Source organism: Mesoplodon bidens (genome assembly GCF_964165515.1).
Source record: "Mesoplodon bidens genome assembly, contig: HAP1_SCAFFOLD_94, whole genome shotgun sequence".
Taxonomy (NCBI): Eukaryota; Metazoa; Chordata; class Mammalia; order Artiodactyla; family Ziphiidae; genus Mesoplodon; species Mesoplodon bidens.
The window spans coordinates 974,658-993,383 of NW_027671809.1; the positions used below are offsets into that span (position 1 = coordinate 974,658).

The following is an 18,726-nucleotide window of genomic DNA, read 5'->3' on the forward strand; positions in this document are numbered from 1 at the left end:
TTTCACATCACTTATAAGTGTTACCTAAAATAGAAACCAGGGCAGTCATTTCCACTGAGAAGTGCAATCATAGATTTATTAAACAAACTTATGGTTCACCAATGGAAAGGTGTGAGGAGGATTGGTTTCATTACGATTTCGGGTTTAACAGACATATACAAACACAGGTGACATATATAATTACCGCAGACCTACAGAATACCAAAAGACTACTCAACATTGTGTCATAACGTACATGGGAAAAGGATCCCAGGAAGAACAGACACCTGTATATGTGTAAAAGAACCACATCTTCCACACTTACACCAAGCCAAACATTGTAATCAAACTTGCTGTAATAAAAAATAAAAAATTAAATTAAAAATACGAACAAGAAGTAGTGAGACAAACTTGAGGGGCTTTCTCCTGGGACATTCCATTCTAAATTCCAATCTAGAACACGACTTCCATTGAGGCTCTGTTTCCCTATTAACCAGAATTGGTAAGGGAGAACTGCTGCCACCTTGTGGCCGTTTCACACAACAGCAGCTTTAATCCCATCGCTAATGGTCAGTTGATATTCAAAATCATTGCAGGCCTGTAAATGACACCTGCCCTGAAAACAAATCCTGGGCTCACATATCGACCAAAAATTTTAAAGGACGTCCATATTTCAAAACGACCGTTTCAAAAGATATATTTTATGCACATTAGTGTTCTGCTTCTTTTTCTTTCTTTCTTTTTTGGTTAAAAAAACGGGAATGGAAAAAGGCATCCCTCAGAATGGGCGAAAATAGTTGCAAACGAATCAATGGACAAAGGTTTAATCTCCAATATATATAAACAGCTCATGCAGCTTAATATTAAAAAAACAAACAACCCAATACAAAAATGGGCAGAATATCTAAAGAGACGTTTCTTCAAAGAAGACACAGAGATGGCTAAGACGCACATGAAAAGCTGCTCAACAGCACTAATTATTAGAGATATGCAAATCAAAACTATAATGAGCTATGACCTCACACCTGTTAGAATCGGCATCATCAGAAAATCTACAAACAACAAATTCTGGGGAGGGTGCGGACAAAAGGAGCCGTCTTCCTCTATGGTGGGAATGTAAATTGATACAGTCACTATGGAGAACAGTATGGAGTTTCCTTAAAAAAACTAGAAATAGAAACCTTGACTTTCCCTAACCCTAACCATAGCCCGGAACGGAAACCTACCACCAACCCTACACCTTATCTATGCCGTACACTAATCTTAATCCGTACGCTGGCACTAACCGGTGAGTCAACACGTACCCTGACCCTAATACGTTTCCGTACCCTCAGCTGTGCCCTAAACCTTGCCGTTGCCTATCCTTAACCTTAGCCCGGAATAGAAATGAACCATCAGCCCTACACCTTACCCTAAGCCGTACCCTAATCCTAAACCATACGTCAACACGTACCCTTACCCTAACACGTTTCCGTACCCTCACCTCTGCCATAAACCTTGCCGTTCCCTAACCCTAACCCTAGCCCAGCACGGAAACCTACCACCAACCCTACACCTTACCTTACGCCGTACCCTAATCCTAATTCGTATGCTGACACTAACTTGTGCATCAACACGTACCCTGACCCTAACACGTTTCGTACCCTCACCTGTGCCCTAAACTTTGCCGGTCCCTAAACATAACCCTAGACTGGAACAGAAACCTACCACCAACCCTACACCTTACTCTATGCGGTACCCTAATCCTCCTACGTACGCTGACACTAACCCGTGAGTCAACACGTACCCTGAACCTAACACATTTCCGTACCATCACCTGTGCCCAAAACCTTGCAATTCGCTAACCCTAACCGTACAACGGAATGGAAACCTACTGCCATCCGTACACCTTACCCTACGCCGTACCCTAATCCTAATGCGTACGATGACACTATTCCATGCATCAACATGTACCATGACCCTAACACGTTTCTGTACCCTCACCTGTGCCCTAAACCTTGCCGTACCCTAACACTAACCCTAGCCCAGAATGGAAAACTACCACAAACCGTACAGCATACCCTACACGGTACCCTAATCCTAATCCGTACACTCACACTAACCCGTGCGTCAACACGTACACTGACCCTAACACTTTTCCGTTCCCTCACCTGTGCCCTAAACCATGCCGTTGCTTAACCCTAACCCTAGCCCAAAACGGAAACCTACCACCAACCCTACATGTTACCCTACGCCATACCCTAATCATATTCCTAGCGTCAACACGTACCATGACCCTAACACATTTCCGTACCCTCACCTATGCCCTAAACCTTGCCGTTCCATAACACTAACCCTAGCCTGGAACGGAAACCTACCACCAACCCTAGACCTTAACCTACGAAGGACCATAAACCTACTCTGTACGCTGACACTAACCCATGCGTCAACACTTACCCTGACCCTAACACGTTTCCGTACCTTCACCTGTGACTAAACCTTGCCATTCCCTAACCCTAACCCTAGCCCAAAACGGAAACCTACCACCAAACCTACACCTTACCCTAAGCCGTACCCTAATGCTAATCCATATGTCAACACGTACCCTGACACTAACACGTTTCCATACCCTCATCTGGGCCCAAAACCTTGCCGTTCCCTAACACTAACCCTAGCCTGGAACGGAAACCTACCACCAACCATACACCTTACCCTATGCCGCACCATAATCCTCATCTGTACTTTCACACTAACCCGTGCGTCAACACGTACCCTGAGCCTAACACGTTTCAATACCCTCACGTGTGCCCTAAACCTTGTCATTCCCTAACCCTAACCCAAGCCCGGAACGGAAACCTACCACCAACACAACACCTTACCCTAAGCCATACCGTAATCCTAATCTGTACGTCAACATGTACCCTGACCCTAAAACGTTTCCGTACCCTCACCTGTGCCCTAAACATTGCCATTCCCTAACCCTTAGCCTAGCACGGAACGGAAACCTACCACTAACCCTACACATTACCCTACGCTGTACCCTAATCCTAATCCATACGCTTACACTAACCCGTGTTTCAACACGTACCTTGACTGTAACAAGTTTCTGTAAGCTCACCTGTGCCCAAACTTTGCCAATCCCTAACTCTAACCCTAGCCCGGAAAGGAAACCCACCACCAGCCCAACACATTACCCTACACCGAAGCCTACTCCTGGCCCGTACGCTGGCACTGACCCGTGTGTCAGCACGTAGCCTGACCCTCCGACGTTTCCATACCCTCACCTGTGCCCTAAGCCTTGCCGTTCCCTAACCCTAACCCTATCCCGGAACGGAAACCCACCACCAGCCCTACACCTTACCCTATGCCGTACCCTACTCCTGGCCCGTACGCTGGCACTGACACGTGCGTCAGCACGGAGCCTGACCCTCCCACGTTTCCGTACCCTCACCTTTGCCCTAAACCTTGCCATTCCCTAACCCTAACCCTAGCCTGGAAAGGAAACCAACCACCAGCCCTACACCTTAACATAAGCCATTGCCTACTCCTGGACTGTATGCTGGCACTGACCCGTGCGTCACCACGTAGCCTGACCGACACCCGTTTCTGTACCCTCACCTGTGCCCTAAGCCTTGCCGTTCCCTAACCCTAACCCTAGCCCGAAACGGAAACCCACCACCAGCCCTACACCTTACCCTACGCCGTACCATACTCCTGGAGCGTACGCTGGAACTGAACCCTGCGTCACATGCAGCCTGACCCTCCCACGTTTCCGTACCCTCACCAGTGCCCTAAGCCTTCCCGTTCCCTAACCCTAACCCTAGCCCGGAACAGGGACCCACCACCAGCCCTACACCTTACCCTACGTCGAAGCCTACTCCTGCCCAGAAGCTGACACTGACACGTGCGTGAGCACGTAGCCTGACCCTCCCACTTTTCCGTACCCTCACCTGTGCCCTAAGCCTTGCCGTTCGCTAACCCTAACCCTAGCCCAGAACGGAAACCCACCACCGGGCCTACACCTTACCCTACGCCGAAGCCTACACCTGGGCGTACGCTGTCATTGACCCGTGTGTCAGCACGTAGCCTGACACTCCCACGTTTCCGTAACCTCACCTGTGCCCTAAGCCTTGCGATTCCCTACCCCTAACCCTAGCCCGGAACGGAATCCCACGACCACCCCTACAGCATACCCTACGCCATACCCAACTCCTGGCCCGTACGGTGGCACTGACCTGTGTGTCAGCACGTAGCCTGCCTCTCACATGTTTCCGTACTCTCATCTGTGCCCTAAGCCTTGACATTCCCTAACCCTAACCCTAGCCCGGAAAGGAAACCAACCACCAGCCCTAAACCTTACCCTACGCTGTTGCCTACTCCTGGCCTCTACGCTGGCACTGACACGTGTGTCAGCACATAGCCTGACCCTCCCCCATTTCCGTACCCTCACCTGTGCCCTAAGGCTTGTCGTGCCCTAACCCTATCCCTAGCCCAGAGCAGAAACCCACCACCAGCCCTAAACCTTACCCTACGCCGTAGCCTATTCCAGGCCCGTACGCTGGCACTGATCCATGCGTCAGCACGTAGCCTGACCCTCCCACGTTCCCGTACCCTCACCTCTGTCCTAAGCCTTGCCGTTCCATAACCCTAACCATAACCCCGAACGGAAACCTACCACCAGCCCTACACCTTACTCTACGCCATAGCCCACTCCTGGCCCATACGCTGGCACTGAATTGTGCGTCAGCACGTAGCCAGCCCCTCCCACGTTTCCGTATCCTGACCCGTACCCGAAGCCTTGTCATTCCCTAAACCTAACCTTAGCCCGTAAAGGAAACCCACCACCAGCCCTACACCTTACCCTACACCGTACCTTACTGCTGGCCCGTACGCTGGCACTGACCCGTGCGTCAGAACATAGCCTGAACCTCCCACGTTACCGTACCCGCACCTGTGCCCTAAGGCTTGTCGTTCTCTAGCCCTAACCCTATCCCGGAACGGAAAACCACCCCCTGCCCTAAACCTTACCCTACACTGTACCCTACTTCTGGCCAGTACACTGGCACTGACCCGTGCGTCAGCATGTAGCCTGACCCTCCCACGTTTCCGTACCCTCACCCGTGCCCTAAGCCTTGCCGTTCCCTAACCCTAACCCTACACCTTACCCTACACCGTACCCTACTCTTGGCCCGTACGCTGGCACTGACCCGTGCGTCAACACGTAGCATGACCCTCCCACGTTTCCGTGCCATCTTCTGTGCCCTAAGCTTTGCCATCCCCTAACCCTAACCCTAGCCCAGAATGGAAACCCACCACCAGCCCTACACCTTACCCTACGCCGTACCCTAATCCTGCCCCGTACGCTAGCACTGACCCGTGCGTCAGCATGGAGCCTGACACTCCCACGTTTCCGTACCCTCACGTGTGCCCTAAGCTTCGCCGTTCCCTAACCCTAACCCTAGCCCGGAACGGAGACCCACCATCAGCCCTAACCCTTACCCTTGTCGAAGCCTACTCCTGCCCGGAAGCTGACACTGACACGTGCGTGAGCACGTACCCAGACCCTCCCACTTTTCCGTACCCTCACCTGTTCCCTAAGCCTTGCGTTCGCTAACCCTTACCCTGGCCCGGAACGGAAACCCACCACCGGGCCTACACCTTACACTACGCCGAAGACTACACCTGGGCGTACGCTGTCATTGACCCGTGCGTCAGCACGTAGTGTGACCCCCCCACGTTTCTGTAACCTCACCTGTGCCCTAAGTCTTGTGGTTCCCTTCCCCTAACAGTTGCCCGGAAAGGAAACCCACCACCACCCCTACACCATACCCAACGTCATACCCAACTCCTGCCCCGTACGGTGGCACTGACTCGTGTGTCAGCACGTAGCCTGCCTTTCCCACGTTTCCTTACCCTCACCTGTGCCCTAAGCCTCGCAATTCCCTAGCACTAACCCTAGCCCGGAACAGAAACCCACCACCAGCCCTACACCTTACCCTACGCCGTAACCTATTCCTGGACCGTACGCTGGCACTGACACGTGATTCAGCATGTAGCCTGACCCACCCACGTTTCCGTACCCTCACCTGTGCTCTAAGCATTGCCTTTCCCTAACCCTAACCCTAGCCGGGAACGGAAACCCACCACCAGCCCTACACCTTACCGTACGCCGTACCCTACTCTTGGCCTATACGCTGGCACTGACCCGTGCGTCAGCACGTAGCCTGACCCACCCACGTTTCCGTACCCTCACCTGTGCCCTAAGCCTTGCCGTTCCGTAACCCTAACCCTAGCCCGGAACGGGAAACCACAGCCAGCCCGACACATTACCCTATGCCGTAAACGACTCCTGGCCCGTATGCTGGCACTGACACGTGCGTCAGCACGTAGCCTGACCCTCCCACTTTTCCGAACCCTCACCTGTGCCCTAAGCCTTGCCGTTCCGTAACCCTAACCCTAGCCCGGAACGGAAACCCACCACCAGCCCTAAACCTTACCCTACGCCGTACCATACTCCTGGCCCGTACGCTGGCACTGAACCGTGCGTCAGCATGTAGCCTGACCCTCCCACTTTTCCTTACCCTCACCTGTTCCCTAAGCCTTACCGATCCCTAACTCTAACCCTAGCCCGGAACGGAAACTCACCACCAGCCCTACACCCTACCCTACGTCGTAGCCTACTGCTGGCCCGTAAGCTGACACTCTCCCATGTGTCAGCCCGTAGCCTGCCTCTCCCACGTTTCCGTACCCTCACCTGTGCCCTAAGCCTTGCCGCTCCCTAACCCTAACCCTAGCCCGGAATGGACACCCACCACCAGCCGTACACTTTACCCTACGCCGTACCCTACACCTGGTCCATACCCTGGAACTAACCCTTGATTCAGCATGTAGCCTGACCCTCCGACGTTTCCATACCCTCACCTGTGCCCTAAGCCTTGCCATTCCCTAACCCTAACCCTAGCCCGGAACGGAAACCCACCACCATCCCTACACCTTACCCTATGCCGTATCCTACTCCTGGCCCGTACACTGGCACTGACCCGTGTGTCAGCACGGAGCCTGACCCTCCCACGTTTCCGTACCTTCACCTGTGCCCTAAGACTTCCCGTTCCCTAACCCTAACACTAGCCCGGAACAGAGACCCACCACCAGCCCTACACCTTACCCTACGTCGAAGCCTACTCCTGCCCAGAAGCTGACACTGACACGTGCGTGAGCACGTAGCCTGACCCTCCCACTTTTCCGTACCCTCACCTGTGCCCTAAGCCTTGCCGTTCGCTAACCCTAACCCTAGCCCAGAACGGAAACCCACCACCGGGCCTACACCTTACCCTACACCGAAGCCTACACCTAGGCGTACGCTGTCATTGACCCATGTGTCAGCACGTAGTCTGACACTCCCACGTTTCCATAACCTCACATGTGCCCTAAGCCTTGCGGTTCCCTACCCCTAACCCTAGCCCGGAACGGAATCCCACGACCACCCCTACAGCATACCCTACGCCGTACCCAACGCCTGGCCCGTACGGTGGCACTGACCTGTGTGTCAGCACGTAGCCTGCCTTTCACACGTTTCCGTACCCTCACCTGTGCCCTAAGCCTTACCGTTCCCTAACCCTAACCCTAGCACGGAAAGGAAACCCACCACCAGCCCTACACCTTACTCTACGCCATAGCCCACTCCTGGCCCATACGCTGGCACTGACCTGTGCGTCAGCACGTAGCCTGCCCCTCCCACGTTTCCGTATCCTCACCCGAACCCTAAGCCTTGTCATTCCCTAAACCTAACCTTAGCCCGGAAAGGAAACCCACCCCCAGCCCTACACCTTACCCTACGCCGTACCTTATTCCTGGCCCGTACGCTGGCACTGATCCATGCGTCAGAACATAGCCTGCCTCTCACACGTTTCCGTACCCTCACCTGTGCCTTAAGCCTTACCGTTACCTAACCCTAACCCTACACCGGAAAGGAAACCCACCACCAGCCCTACACCTTACCGTACGCCGTAGCATACGCCGGGCCCATATGCTGGCACTGACCCGTGTGTCAGCACGTAGCCTGACCCTCCCACGTTTCCGTACCATCTACTGTGCCCTAAGCTTTGCCATTGCCTAACCCTAACCCTAGCCCGTAACGGAAACCCACCACCAGCCCTACACCTTACCATACGCCGTACGCTAATCCTGCCCCATACGCTAGCACTGACCCGTGCCTCAGCACATAGCCTACCACTCCCACGTTTCCGCACCCTCACCAGTGCCCTAAGCCTTGCCGTTCCCAAACCCTAACCCTAGCCCAGACCGGAAACACACCACCAGCCCTACAGCTTACCCTACGCCGTACCCTACTCCTTGCCCGTACGCGGGCACTGACCCATGCGTCAGCACGTAGCCTACCTCTCCCAAATTTCTGTACCCTCACCTGTGCCCTTAGCCTTGCCGTTCCCTAACCCTATACCAAAACGGAAACCCCCCACCAGCCCTACACCTTACCCTACACCGTACCATACTCCTGGACCGTACGCTGTCACTGACACGTACGTCAGCACGTAGACTGACCCTAACACGTTTCCGTACCCTCACCTGTGCTCTAAGCCTTGCCGTTCCCTAACCCTAACCCTAGCCCTTAACGGAAAACCACCACCAGCCCTACACCTTACCCTACGCCGTACCCTAATCCTGCCCCGTACGCTGGCACTGGCCCGTGCGTCAGCACGTAGCCTGGCACTCCTACGTTTCCGTACCCTCACCTGTGTCCTAAGCCATGCCATTCCCTAACCCTAACCCTAGCCCGGAACATAAACCCACCACCAGCCCTAGACCTTACACTATGCCGTACCCTATTCCTGGCCCCTACACTGGCACTGACCTGTGCGTCAGCTCGTAGCCTGCCTCTCCCACGTTTCCGTACCCTCACCTGTGTCCTAAGCCTTGCCGTTCCCTAACCCTAACCCAAGCCTGGAACGGAAACCCACCACCAGCCCTAAACCTTACGTTACGACGTACCCTACACCTGGCCCGTACGCTGGCACAGACCCGTGCGTCAACACGTAGCCTGCCACTCCCACGTTTCTGTACGTTCACCTGTGCCCTAAGCCTTGCTGTTCCCTCACACTAACCCTAGACCGGAAGGGAAAACCACCACCAGCCCTAAACCTTACCCTACGCCATACCCTACTCCTGGCCCGTACGCTGGCACTAACCCGTGCGTCAGCACGTAGCCTGACCCTCCCACGATTCCATACGTTCACCTGTGCCCTAAGCCTTGCCGTTCCCTAACCCTAACCCTAGCCCGGAATGGTATCTCACAACCAGCCCTACTCATTACCCTACGCCGTACCCTATTCCTGGCCCGTAGGCTGGCACTGAGGCATGCGTCAGCACCTATCCTGACCTTCCCACGTTTCCGTACCCTCACCTGTGCCCTAAGCTTTGTCATTCCCTAACCCTAACACTAGCACGGAACGGAAACCCACCACCAGCCCTATACATTAGCCTACGCCGTAGCCTAATCCTGGCCCGTACATTGGCAGTGACCCGTGCGTAAGAACGTAGCCTGACCATCCCACGTTTCCGTACCATCAGCTGTGCCCTAAGCCTTGCCGTTCCCTAACCGTAAACCAAGCCCAGAACGGAAACCCACCACCAGACTTACACCTTACCCTACGCAGTACCCTACTCCTGGCCCTTACGGTGGCACTGACACGTGCGTGAACACGTAGCCTGACCCACCCACGAGCCTCGCAATACAGAAATGGGCAGAAGATCTCAAGAGATGTTTCGTCAAAGAAGACACAGATATGACCAAGACGCACATGAAAAGCTGCTCAACATCACTAATAATTAGAGAAATGCAAATCAAAACTACAATGAGGTATCACCTCATAACTGTTAGAATCGGCATCATCAGAAAACCTACAAACAACAAATTCTGGGGAGGGTGTGGACAAAAGGAGCCCTCTTCCACTATTGGTGGGAATGTAATTTGATACAGTCACTATGGAGAACAGTATGGAGTTTCCTTTAAAAAACTAGAAATAGAATTACCATCTGACCCAGCAATCCCACTGTTGGGCATATACCCAGAGACAACCATAAATCAAAAAGGCACATTCACCACAAGGTTCATTGCAGCACTATTTACAATAGCCAGGTAATGGAAGCAACCTAAATGCCCACAGACAGATGAATGGATAAAGATGGGGTACATATATAAAATGGAATATTACTCGGCCATAAAAAGGAATGAAACTGGGTCATTTGTAGAGACATCGAAGGATCTAGAGACTGTCATACAGAATGAAGTAAGTCAGAAAGAGGAAAACAAATATTGTATATTAATGCATATATGTGGAACCTAAAAATGGTACAGATGAACTGGTTTGCAGGGCAGAAATAGAGACACAGAGGTAGAGAACAATCGTATGGACACCAAGTGTGAGAAGCCATGGGGTGGTGCTGGTGGGTCGAGTTGGGAGATTGAGATTGACCTGTATACATGTATATGCATAAAATACATAACTAATAATAACCTGCTGTATAAAAAAATAAATAAAATTAAATTTCAAAATTTAAAAAAAGAAAATATAAAAATAATACAGAAAAAAGTTCTTCCCTTCACACAGATGTATTTATAGGAAGGAATTATTTCCATGCTTATATCTATAAATACATAAAAGAGGAATAAAATCTAACTTGAACCATAAAAGAAAAAAAAACCTGAACCCACCAGTTATACAGAGGAAAACCCTATCAGGGCACTTGCTACAGCGGTAAACAATTCTGAAATTGGTCAGAGGTGGGGAATCATCTCCCATACAGCCAGCAACCCACACCCCAGGCAAGGAGCGTCCTCATTGCAACGCTTGGGGATCGTGCAGAGGCATCTCTGAATAAAGTTGAGCTGAGCCCCAGGCCAGCTGCTGCTGAACTGTTCCCACCCTTCCCAGGTAAAACACCTGAATATGTAAAAGGGATTGTAAGACTAGAGGAAGGGCCGTGGAGCCACCCCAGCAACAGCACGCAGGCCAACTTGGTGCCTGCTGTCCAGCCAGGGTTGTCCTGCCCCCGGGCGCTCTTCCGGAAGCTTTCCATTGTCCTGCCTGAGATAGCCCACCTGTCCCGGCCCCCAATGCTATTTTCCGTCCTCACCTCTGTCCGGAGAGAAATTCCAGCGGAAGGTATGGGTGACACATCCTCTTCTTTATAGGTGGCAGCCTGGCAACTCCTGCAGAAAGGCCAGCAGAACCCCACTCACACCGGGCCAACAACAAAGCTGTGGCACCTCATTCCCTCCCACCAGCACAGCCCCGAGACTGCTGACGGGGCAGAGAATATGGAGTCAGGAACAGCTTCAGGGGCTATTGCTGCCTGGAGCGCTGTTTATATTGACCTCAACCAGGCACACCTGGGGAGGGCCGGGCGGCAGGGTAAGGCTGCCCAGGTCAGCTAATCCACAACACTCAGGGAATCACATTGTTGAAAATGGACCTCGCTAAGGCAGAAGAGAAGCCAAGGAAAAAAAGAACACAATGCGATTTGCACCACCGTAGATGAGTCTAGAGGTAATCACGTGACTTGTAGTAAGTCAGAAAGTGAAAGACACATATCATATCATATCACTTATAGGTGTTACCTAAAAATGGATACCAGGGCAGATATTTCCAACGAGAAGGGCAATCAGAGATTCATTAAACAAACTTATGGTTCACCAATGGAAACGTATGAGGATGGGTTTCATTACGATATCGGGGTTAAGAGACTTATACAAACACAGGTGACATATATAATCACCAAAGACCTACGTAATACCAAAAGACTACTCAACATTCTGTCATAACGCACATGGGAAAAGGATCCCAGGAAAAACAGACATGTGTATATGTGTAAAAGAACCACATCTTCCACACCTCCAACAAGCCAAACATTGTAATCAAACTTGCTGTAATAAAAAATAAAAATTAAATTAAAAACACGAACAAGAAGTAGGGAGACAAACTTGCGGGGCTTTCTCCTGGCACATTCCATTCTAAATTCCAATCTAGAACACGACTTCCATTGAGGCTCTTTTGCCCTAGTAACTAGAATTGGTAAGGGAGAACTGCTGCCACCTTGTGGCCGTTTCACACAACAGCAGCTTTAATCCCAGCGCTAATGGTCAGTTGATATTCAAAATCATTGCAGGCCTGTAAATGACACCTGCCCTGAAAACAAATCCTGGGGTCACATATCGACCAAAAAATTCAAAGGACGTCCATATTTCAAAACGACCATTTCAAAAGGCATATTTTATGCACATTAGTTTTCTGCTTCTTTTTCTTTCTTTCTTTTTTGGTTAAAAAAACGGGAATGGAAAAAGGCATCCCTCAGAAGGGGCGAAAATAGTTGCAAACGAATCAACGGACAAAGGTTTAATCTCCCATATATATAAACAGCACATGCAGCTTAATATTAAAAAAACAAACAACCCAATACAAAAATGGGCAGAAGATCTAAAGATACGTTTCTTCAAAGAAGACCCAGAGATGGCCAAGACGCACATGAAAAGCTGCTCAACAGCACTAATTATTAGAGAAATGCAAATCAAAACTACAATGAGGTATCACTTCACACTGTTAGAATCGGCATCATCAGAAAATCTACAAACAACAAATTCTGGGGAGGGTGTGGACAAAAGGAGCCCTCTTCCACTATTGGTGGGAATGTAAATTGATACAGTCACTATGGAGAACAGTATGGAGTTTCGTTAAAAAAAAACTAGAAATAGAATTACAATCTGATCCAGCAATCCCACTTCTGGGCATATACCCAAAGAAAACCATAAATCACAAAGGCCCATTCACCACAATGTTCATTGCAGCACTATTTACAATAGCCAGGTAATGGAAGCAACCTAAATGCCCACAGACAGATGAATGGATAAAGATGTGGTACATGTATAAAATGGAATATTACTCAGCCATAAAAAGGAATGAAACTGGGTAATTTGTAGAGACATCGATGGATCTAGAGACTGTCATACAGAATGAAGTAAGTCAGAAAGAGGAAAACAAATATTGTATATGAATGCATATATGGGGAACCTAAAAACTGGTACAGATGAACTGGTTTGCAGGGAAGAAATAGAGACACAGATGTAGAGAACAAACGTATGGACACCAAGTGTGGAGAGCCATGGTGTGGTGGAGGTGGGATGAGTTGGGAGATTGGGATTGACCTGCATGCATGTATATGCATAAAATACATAACTAATAATAACCTGCTGTATAAAAAAATAAATAAAATTAAATTTCAAAATTTAAAAAAATAAAATTTAAAAATAATACAGAAAAAAGTTCTTCCCTTCACACAGATGTATTTATAGGAATGAATTATTTCCATGCTTATATCTATAAATACATAAAAGAGGAATAAAATCTAACTTGAACCATAAAAGAAAAAAAAAACCTGAACCCACCAGTTATACAGAGGAAAACCCTATCAGGGCACTTGCTACAGCGGTAAACAATTCTGAAATTGGTCAGAGGTGGGGAATCATCTCCCATACAGCCAGCAACCCACACCCCAGGCAAGGAGCGTCCACATTGCAACGCCTGGGGATCGTGCAGAGGCATCTCTGAATAAAGGTGAGCTGAGCCCCAGGCCAGCTGCTGCTGAACTGTTCCCACCCTTCCCAGGTAAAACACCTGAATATGTACAAGGGATTGTAAGACTAGAGGAAGAGGCCGTGGAGCCACCCCAGCAACAGCACGCAGGCCAACTTGGTGCCTGCTCTCCAGCCAGGGTGGTCCTGCCCCCGGGCGCTCTTCCGGAAGCTTTCCATTGTCCTGCCTGAGATACCCCTCTTGTCCCGGCCCCCACTGCTTTTTTCCTTCCTCACCTCTGTCCGGAGAGAAATTCCAGCGGAAGGTATGGGTGACACATCCTCTTCTTTACAGGTGGCAGCCTGGCAACTCCTGCAGAAAGGCCAGCAGAACCCCACTCACACCGGGCCACGAACAAAGATGTGGCCCCTCACTCCCTCCCACCAGCACAGCCCCGAGACTGCTGACGGGGCAAAGAATATGGAGTTAGGCAAAGCTTCAGGGGCTATTGCTGCCTGGAGCGCTGTTTATATTGACCTCAACAAGGCAGACCTGGGGACGGCCGGCCGGCAGGGTAAGGCTGCCCAGGTCAGCTAATCCACAACCCTCAGGGAATCACATTCTTGAAAATGGACCTCGCTAAGGCAGAATAGAATCCAAGGAAAAAAAGGACACTGTGCATTTGCAGCACCGTACATGAGTCTAGAGGTAATCACGTGACTTGTAGTAAGTCAGAAAGTGAAAGACACATATCATATCATATCACTTATAGGTGTTACCTTAAAATGGATACCAGGGCAGATATTTCCACAGAGAAGGGCAATCACAGATTCATTAAACAAACTTATGGTTCACCAATGGAAAGGTGTGAGGATTGGTTTCATTACGATATTGGGGTTAACAGACATATACAAACACAGGTGACATATATAATTACCAAAGACCTACGGAGTACCAAAAGACTACTCAACATTATCTCATAACGCACATGGGAAAAGGATCCCAGGAAAAACAGACATCTGTATATGTGTAAAAGAACCACATCTTCCACACCTACAACAAGCCAAACATTGTAATCAAACTTGCTGTAATAAAAAACAAAATATTAAATTAAAAACACGAACAAGAAGTAGGGAGACAAACTTGAGGGGCTTTCTCCTGGCACATTCCATTCTAAATTCCAATCTAGAACACGACTTCCATTGAGGCTGTGTTGCCCTAGTAACCAGAATTGGTAAGGGAGCACTGCTGCCACCTTGTGGCCGTTTCACACAACAGCAGCTTTAATCCCAGCACTCATGGTCAGTTGATATTCAAAATCATTGCAGGCCTGTAAATGACACCTGCCCTGAAAACAAATCCTGGGGTCACATATCGACCAAAAAATTTAAAGGACGTCCATATTTCAAAACGACCGTTTCAAAAGGCATATTTTATGCACATTAGTGTTCTGCTTCTTTTTCTTTCTTTCTTTTTTGGTTAAAAACACGGGAATGGAAAAAGGCATCCCTCAGAAGGGGCGAAAATAGTTGCAAACGAATCAATTGACAAAGGTTTAATCTCCAATATATATAAACAGCTCATGCAGGTTATTAAAAAAACAAACAACCCAATACTATAATGGGCAGAAGATCTAAAGAGACGTTTCTTCAAAGAAGACACAGAGATGGCCAAGACGCACATGAAAAGCTGCTCAAGAGCACTAATTATTAGAGAAATGCAAATCAAAACTACAATGAGGTATCACCTCACACCTGTTAGAATCGGCATCATCAGAAAATCTACAAACAAATTCTGGGGAGGGTGTGGACAAAAGGAGCCCTCTTCCACTATGGTGGGAATGTAAATTGATACAGTCACTATGGAGAACAGTATGGAGTTTCCTTCAAAGAACTAGAAATAGAAACCTTGACTTTCCCTAACCCTAACCATAGCCCGGAACGGAATCCTACCACCAACCCTACACCTTATCTATGCCGTACACTAATCCTAATCCGTACGCTGGCACTAACCAGTGAGTCAACACGTACCCTGACCCTAACACGTTTCCATACCCTCAGCTGTGCCCTAAAACTTGTCATTGCCTATCCTTAACCTTAGCCCGGAACGGAAACCTACCAGCAGCCCTACACCTTACCCTAAGCTGTACCCTAATCCTACTTCATACATCAACACGTACCCTGACCCTAACACGTTTCCGTACCCTCACCTCTGCCATAAACTTTGCCGTTCCCTAACCCTAACCCTAGCCCGGAATGGAAACCTACCACCAACCCTACACCTTACCTTACGCCGTACCCTAATCCTAATTTGTATGCTGACACTAACCTGTGCATCAACACATACCCTGACCCTAACACGTTTCGTACCCTCACCTGTGCCCTAAACTTTGCCGGTCCGTAAACATAACCCTAGACTGGAACGGAAACGTACCACCAACCCTACACCTTACTCTATGCGGTACCCTAATCCTCATGCGTATGCTGACACTAACCCGTGAGTCAACACGTACCCTGAACCTAACACATTTCTGTACCATCACCTGTGCCCAAAACCTTGCAATTCGCTAACCCTAACCCTACAACGGAATGGAAACCTACTGCCCTCCGTACACCTTACCCTACGCCGTACCCTAATCCTAATGCGTATGATGACACTATTCCATGTATCAACATGTATCATGACCCTAACACGTTTCTGTACCGTCACCTGTACCCTAAAGCTTGCCGTACCCTAACACTAACCCTAGCCCAGAATGGAAAACTACCACAAACCGTACAGCATACCCTACACGGTACCCTAATCCTAATCCGTACACTGACACTAACCCGTGCGTCAACACGTACACTGACCCTAACACTTTTCCGTTCCCTCACCTGTGCCCTAAACCGTGCCGTTGCCTAACCCTAACCCTAGCCCAAAACGGAAACCTACCACCAACCCTACACGTTACTCTACGCCATACCCTAATCATAATCTGAGCGTCAACACGTACCCTGACCCTAACACATTTCCGTACCCTCACCTATGCCGTAAACCTTGCCGTTCCATAACACTAACCCTAGCCTGGAACGGAAACCTACCACCAACCCTAGACCTTAACCTACGAAGGACCATAAACCTACTCCGTACGCTGACACTAACACATGCGTCAACACTTACCCTGACCCTAACACGTTTCCGTACCTTCACCTGTGACCTAAACCTTGCCATTCCCTAACCCTAACCCTAGACCACAATGGAAACCTACCACCAAGCCTACACCTTACCCTAAGCCGTACCCTAATGCTAATCCATATGTCAACACGTACCCTGACACTAACACGTTTCCATACCCTCATCTGTGCCCAAAACCTTGCCGTTCCCTAACACTAACCCTAGCCTGAAACGGAAACCTACCATCAACCATACACTTTACCCTATGCCGCACCATAATCCTCATCTGTACGTTCACACTAACCCGTGCGTCAACACGTACCCTGAGCCTAACACGTTTCGATACCCTCACGTGTGCCCTAAACCTTGCCGTTCCCTAACCCTAACCCTAGCCCAGAACGGAAACCCACCACCAGCCCTACACCTTACCCTACGACGTACACTACTCCTGGCCCGTACGCTGGCGCTGACCTGTGCGTCAGCACATAGCCTGACTCTCCCACGTTTCCGTACCCGCACCTGTGCCCTAAGACTTGCCGTTCCCTAACCCTAACCCTAGCCCGGAAAGGAAGCCCACCACCAGCCCTACACCTTTCCCTACGCCGTAGCCTACGACTGGCCCATACGCTGGCACTGACACGTGTGTCAGCACGTAGCATGACCCTCCCACGTTTCCATACCCTCACCTGTGCCCTAAGCCTTGACATTCCCTAACCCTTACCCTAGCCCGGAAAGGAAACCAACCACCAGCCCTACACCTTACCCTACGTTGTTGCCTACTCCTGGCCTGTACGCTGGCACTGACCCGTGCGTCAGCACATAGCCTGACCCTCCACCATTTCCGTACCCTCAACTGTGCCCTAAGTCTTGTCCTTCCCTAACCCTAACCCTAGCCCAGAACAGAAACCCACCACCAGCCCTACAGCTTACCCTACGCCGTAGCCTACTCCTGGCCCGTACGCTGGCACTGATCCGTGCGTCAGCACGTAGCCTGACCTTCCCACGTTCCCGTACCCTCACCTGTGTCCTAAGCCTTGCCGTTCCATAACCCTAACCATAACCCCAAACGGAAACCCACCACCAGCCCTAAACCTTACCCTACGCCGTACCCTACACCTGGCCCGTACGCTGGCACTGATCCGTGCGTCAGCATGTAGCCTAACCCTCCCACTTTTCCTTACCCTCACCTGTTCCCTAAGCCTTGCCGATCCCTAACTCTAACCCTAGCCCGGAACGGAAACCCACCACCAGCCCTACACCCTACCCTACGTCGTAGCCTACTGCTGGCCCGTAAGCTGGCACTCTCCCATGTGTCAGCCCGTAGCCTGCCTCTCCCACGTTTCCGTACCCTCACCTGTGCCCTAAGCCTTGCAGTTCCCTACCTCTAACCCTAGCCCGGAACGGAAACCACCACCAGCCCTACACATTACGCTATGCCGTACCCTACTCCTGGCCCGTACGCTGGCACTGACCCATTCTTCAGCACGTATCCTGACCCTCCCACGTTTCCGTACCCTCACCTGTGTCCTAAGCCTTAACGTTCCCTAACCCTAACCCTAGACCGGAATGGACACCCACCACCGCCCTTACACCATACCCAACGCCGTACCCTACTCCTGGTCCACACCCTGGCACTGACCCGTTCTTCAGCATGTAGCCTGAACCTCCCACGTTTCCGTACCCTCACCTGTGCCCTAAGCCTTGCCGCTCCCTAACCCTAACACTAGCCCGGTATGGACACCCACCACCAGCCTTACACTTTACCCTACGCCGTACCCTACTCCTGGTCCATACCCTGGCATTGAACCGTGCTTCAGCATGTAGCCTAACCCTCCCACGTTTCCGTACCCTCACCTGTGCCCTAAGCCTTGCCTTTCCCTATCCCTAACCCTAGCCCGGAACGGAAACCCACTACAAAACCTAAACCTTAACGTACGCCATAGACTACTCCTGACCCGTACGCTGGCAGTGACCCTTGCGTCAGCACATAGCCAGCCTCTGCCACGTTTCCATACCCTCACCTGTGCAC

The 18,726-nt window shown here is 50.4% G+C and overlaps 1 long non-coding RNA gene across 1 annotated transcript in view; it reads left to right on the plus strand.

Moving 5' to 3' along the window:
* LOC308611019 overlaps positions 1-18,726 on the plus strand; it is a 722,564-nt gene that overhangs the window by 501,167 nt on the left and 202,671 nt on the right. The gene's annotated exons all lie outside the window — the stretch shown is intronic.